The sequence below is a fragment of the Belonocnema kinseyi genome, chromosome 3 (genome assembly GCF_010883055.1).
Source record: "Belonocnema kinseyi isolate 2016_QV_RU_SX_M_011 chromosome 3, B_treatae_v1, whole genome shotgun sequence".
NCBI classification, from domain to species: Eukaryota; Metazoa; Arthropoda; class Insecta; order Hymenoptera; family Cynipidae; genus Belonocnema; species Belonocnema kinseyi.
In genome coordinates this window covers 74284950-74290631 of record NC_046659.1, presented here as the reverse complement: position 1 = coordinate 74290631, position 5682 = coordinate 74284950, and the positions used below count along the sequence as shown (strand labels likewise).

At 27.0% G+C, this 5682-nt stretch overlaps 1 long non-coding RNA gene across 2 annotated transcripts in view; it reads right to left on the bottom strand.

Moving 5' to 3' along the window:
* LOC117169196 overlaps nt 1-5682 on the bottom strand; it is an 81528-nt gene that overhangs the window by 13470 nt on the left and 62376 nt on the right. For both annotated transcript variants that reach the window (XR_004466627.1, XR_004466628.1), the window contains exon 2: nt 2208-2602. This is a non-coding gene — a long non-coding RNA (uncharacterized LOC117169196). The remainder of the gene's footprint in view (nt 1-2207; nt 2603-5682) is intronic.

Genomic DNA, 5682 nt, shown 5'->3' with positions numbered 1-5682 from the left:
TTGATATTTCTTGAAAGCTTTTGAAACCCATTGAAATTTGAATCTTTTAAAATACCCTATTTCTTTAATCGAGTAGTACCTCTTTAAATCTCTGAAAATTCTAAAAATGTATTATTATATTTTTTATTATTACATCATTCTTCAAATCTCTGAAATACTTGAAATCATTTGTAATTCTCATTAAAATATAATTAAATCCCTTGAAGTCCCGTAAAATTACATCAAATCTGATGATATTCCTTAAAATAAAATTTTGGAAGTTCTCCCAAACTATTTGAAACTTTTCAAAATCCTATGAAATCTATTGAAATTCCTTTAAAACCCTTTTGTAGTATTTATAAAATTTAAAAAATTTTTTAAATGGTGAAAAAACTGTGTTTTGATAACTAGACATATGTGAAGTCTTTATAACATTATTACAATCTTTTATTGCAAAATTAATAAGCTCTAATATTACACACTATAATTTTGAAAACAGATTTCCTATGAGGTTTAATCTTTATAAATATTACTGAACACCTACGCCCCCTAAAAAAACCCTGCCCCCCCTCGACCCAAAAGAACTGTTACACAATTTATGGATGGACCTCCATCTATCCTAATTTTTAAGGACAGAAGCTACAAGTCAATAATTATTTGAATCTATTTGGATTTTGAAGATTTCATACACGAAGAAAATCTTGATATCCCTGGGATATTTTATGCGCATGTTACAAATTATCCGGATGCTATCCCTATAATTTTCTGATTTCATTTGTAGGTCAAAGATTTCATGTCCCCAAGATATCCCAAATTAATGGCTGTCATAACGGGGGGACATCCTCAATATACATATAAAATCAGTACATTGATGGAATATCCACAGGTTATCTCAAAATCTATTCTCGGAATATTTCAGGTATTTTGAAATTTTCTATGTATATTGTTTGTAATTCAAACGAGAAAAAAGTCAACTGTTTAACATGTTTTTTTGTTTAAATTATAAAAAATGATTTGATATGAAGAGATCATGAAGCTGAAAAGATCTCCTTCCCAAAGAATTTGAGAAAATTACCTTCTGATCAACATTAAAAAATCGGGTATCTTTATGCAGCCCGCAATGCGAACCCCCCACTTTCATCCCTTGAGCTTTTAATGAAATAGTCGCGAAGAAGTGCTGGTGTGGATTTTTGGAATTTCTGAATATTACTCTGCAGTTAGTAGCATAATTTACAGTCTTCTGAGGGCGATTCTTGTGACTATTCGCGATTTGAAAATTCGAAAGTCAGTTTCCCAGGACCTGTTTCGTTAAGAGTAATAACAGTGGATTTTTAAATATTATTATGAGCTTGGAAGCACATTTTGGACTTTTATGTAGATAAATTCTGTGCATGAAACGAAATTTTGATTGGCTTCTAGCTGGGCAGCAAAGACGGTACAAACAAAATCTATGCAGACCAAAATTAGAAATTTGAACTCCGGGGATATTTTTTAGAACATTGGAAAAAATAAGAAAAATCGGGAATTTATGTTTTCTAATCAAATCTGTTGGAAGCTTTTCTCCTAGACCAGATATCTTCTGGCGAGATATAAATTTAACATTTTTCAATGTAGATGTTGGTTAAAAAGTAAATTGTAATATAATATAGACACTTTTTTTTGTCAGTGGTCACAAAATAAGAAAAAGGAAAATAATTCTTTTTTTTTATCTATATGTGGGAAGACATCCTATTGGTTTGCTTTTTTGAGAAATGGCTAAAATGGAAGATTTTTGCATTTCAATGTGCGTTGAAAAATAAAAATGATCTAATTCATATGCAGGATTTTTTTATCAATGTATTTCTCATAAAAGTGCCCCTTGCTCTCTATAATTTAATTTTTAATTTATTAGTTATGACGAAAAATTATTTTATAATTTTTTGAAAAGTCTTTATGTGTAAAAAGTATTAAATTTCGCATAGAAAAATGGTTTTCAAAATTGAATTGTTGAACAGAAAAAAATATTTATTAAAAGCTTTGATTTTTCAAACTCTCCTTCGAAAACTCTGTTTCGGCAATTTAATATATTAATTATTATAGAATTAATTTTCTAAGGCACAATTTTTACATTCTCATCCGAGAAAGTAATAGATTTGTTTAAAATTTCACAGCGTTATATAAATAATCAGGGGGGGGGGGGGGGGGGGGGGGGGGGGGGTAGTGGATCGATCACGGGAAAACCTGATTACCTGGGAATATATGTCCCGGGAAGACGCGGAAATGTTGACCTTGAAGTATCTTCTGTTTTTTGCAATAAAAATCTTCCTGGATGAAAAAGCAATTGGTAAATATTTTAAATTGTGAAGAACTTCAAAGTATTTCAAATTCCGTTTTAAAAATGAAAGGCTATATTTCCTTTGAAATCCTGTCCGCAGTTTAGAAGGAACCATCAGGTGCCTATAGAAAATATGATTTTTGTAGTATATTTGTTATATCTGGACATTCATAAATTTATGAATATCTGGATGCTAGATGATACAAGTGATCGCTTCCCCTTCGTTTTTTTTATGAACTATTCTCGTCTTCTTGTAATCACTTAGTTGATGTTTATTCAGGACACACTTCTTGGCTCCAAATATCTAAACTTGAGTGAAAGAAACTAGATTAATAATGATTTACGATTTTTCGTTTACGAAATTAATTTTAGTTTTAAAATGAATAGTTTTCAATCATATTTGTATATGTTTCTAGTTTAAACCGTACATGTATTCGATGTTACGAGAGTTTCCATAAGATGCTTTGAAAATATATAATATATATTATATTCATTAGGCTTACTGTATTTTTATTTGTAACTATATAAACTATAAAACAAAATAAAGACCAATTCAATGCTCACATTTTAGATTTATCGCCACCTTAAACGCTCCCGGAGTTTAAATTTCAGAAATTAGTTTCTTAACTTCGTTCAATAAAATTAGGAATTTAGTTGATTTCAAATAATGAGATTTCTTCCTTCCTTGATGGAAAGAAATTACGATTTTGATAATACTTATTTAATTGGAAATAAACTCGTCCAAATTTGTTGGGACTACTAGAGACATCCTTCAAATAATATATTTATTTGATTAAAATAAAATACTGCTGTTGAAATCCCAAACAGAAATGATTTCATATCCTCATATTAAAGTAAGAAAATTATTTCTTTGAATAAAAAAAGAAGTTTTTAATGTAATTATTAGGCGTCAATTAGTAGTGAAATTGTACAGATGTTTGCCTTGACTAAGCATCAGCTTGAATATGAATAAACTTACATGCCTAAAGAAGGTAATTTTACTTGTACAGATTTTTTCTAACGAATACGATACTTTCAGGCCTTTCTAAATCAAAATTGGTCAAATTTAACAAATCATTAGTAAGATTTCACAGATCCATTAAGCCATTTTCCTTTCGGGAAGTGTGAACTCTTTTTTGTTAAAGCTCTTTCGGCTTTAACGAACAAATTCTCATCACGTATCTCGTGCTTCGCATTCGATTCTGTCCAAAATGTCAACTTTTCTACATTATACACAACACTTTTATATCAAATATGATACATTTTTTATGTAACTCTGCCTGAGATTGCTTATTCAAAAATTGCAAAATAAAGAGCAAATCGTATTTATCATGATTATTTTTATATTTGTTTCTTATTTTGCTTCAAATTGTATTCTAAGCTGCGCTGAAAAATGTATCATTTCAATAAATTTATATCATTACAATTCATAATATGCATGAAAATTAAATCATACTAATTCTTATTTCCTTGTTTTTATAATTTTTTATAAGTTTTTATAATTTTTATACATAAACAATTGTTCTCAAATCTTTTTATATATACTCTTAAAAATGAAAAAACATCATTAAACAATTTCCCAGGAATCTATTGCCAATTTTGTTATTTTCTTGTGACTTGAATTTTACCTGGAATTTTTTGAAAATCTGGCAAAATAAAAAAAATACTTCAAGATCTTCGATATTTTATTTGAAAAGTTTGAAAAAAATTTAATATTTTTAAAAATAATTTTTTAACAAAGAATTAATTTTTAGTTTTCCTGGGAATTCGGATAAAATTGTTGTATTCTTTTCAAGGGTTTTAAAAGATTGAGAACGCTTCCAAATATTGTGTTCAGAATCTTCTAAAATCTACGTTTTGTTTAAAATTTTTTTAAATTGTTTCATGCTTTAAATTATTCTGGAATCCTTTCAAAACTTCTAAATATATCTTATATATACTCGAGTTTTTTTCAAATTAATAACTGACTACATATTTTTTCAGTTTCTAATGAAAATTACGTTTGGTTGAAAATTAATTTCTTCGGTTTAAAATTCTTTAATTTTAATTATTTTTGTGAAAATTCATGTATTTTGTTTTAAAAAAATCTTCTTGGGTGAAGAATAAATCCCTTCGTTTGCAAATTGAACTGTTTGGTTAATACAACTTAAAAAAAATATACATTTTTGTGGTAGAAGACACATTGTTTTAATAAAAAATGCATTTCTTTTGGTTGAAAATTTATATTTTATTTAATTAAAATAAATGTTTGAACCGCAAATATAACTATTCTATTTTTTCTTGATAATTTGTCTTTTTTAAGTTGAAAATTTCATTATTTTGGTAGGGAACTCATATTTTTGTTTTTAAGAATTAAACTTTTTGTTGCAAATTCATATCTTTGGGTTGAAAACTATATACTGGTTTGCAGGAAATTCGTCTTTTTGGATTGAAAATTACAAATTATGGTTGAAACTTTTTTCAGTTTAAAAATTAGTCTGTTTTGTTTGAGAATTAAGTAAATCATAAGAAAACAAAAAGTGTCAGTAACAAAACATCTGGATCCGATAATATATTATTTTTTTAAAGAAGGATAATTATTTTCAAAATTTACCGAGTGAAAAATTATTTGAGGGTAATTTTTAGAAATGCAATTATTTGAGAAATAAACAAAATTCATGATGTTAGTTAATAAGTTCTCAAATGTGGCCAAATTGTAGCTTCTGGATTTTCCCAAATAAAGTGAAATATTACAATAATAAATTAAAGCTACTGCAGTATATTTGAGTAGAATATACTAAAAATTACTCTGATATAATTTTTTGTTTGTAAGTTATTGGCCTTTCATTCATACTAATTTTCGTCAGTTGTGTCCTCCTGATGATTATACTTTTAGTTAAGCATTTTATTATTAGGTTGCAAAATCAACAATTTGATGCAGAAGTAATCCTTTGTGTTTGATATTTCCACTATTATATTATTCGTTGAAAATTAATTTTTTTATAATTTTTTTTTTTAATTAAGAATTTAACTAGTCAATCATTACTTGTTGAAAATTCGTATTTTTGGTAAGAAAATCAAACTTCTGGGTCAAAATTTGAACTACTTAGTTAAAATCTTTGTTTGGTTTAAGATTCATTATTGGTATTTAAAATACTTCTCTTTGTTTCGAAATTAAATTATTTTGTTGAAGATTCGTCTTTTTGGTAAAAAATTAATATTTCAAGGTTGGAAATTCAACTACTTTGTAGAAATTTTATCTTGCAGGTTGAAAATTTGTGTTTTTTAATCAAAATTTGACCTCCTTTGTTAAAAATTTATTTGTTTGCTAGCAGATTCATCATTTTAGTTAAAAATTCATCTTTGGTTACAAATTCAACTATTTTGTTAAAGTATTTATTTACTGAAAA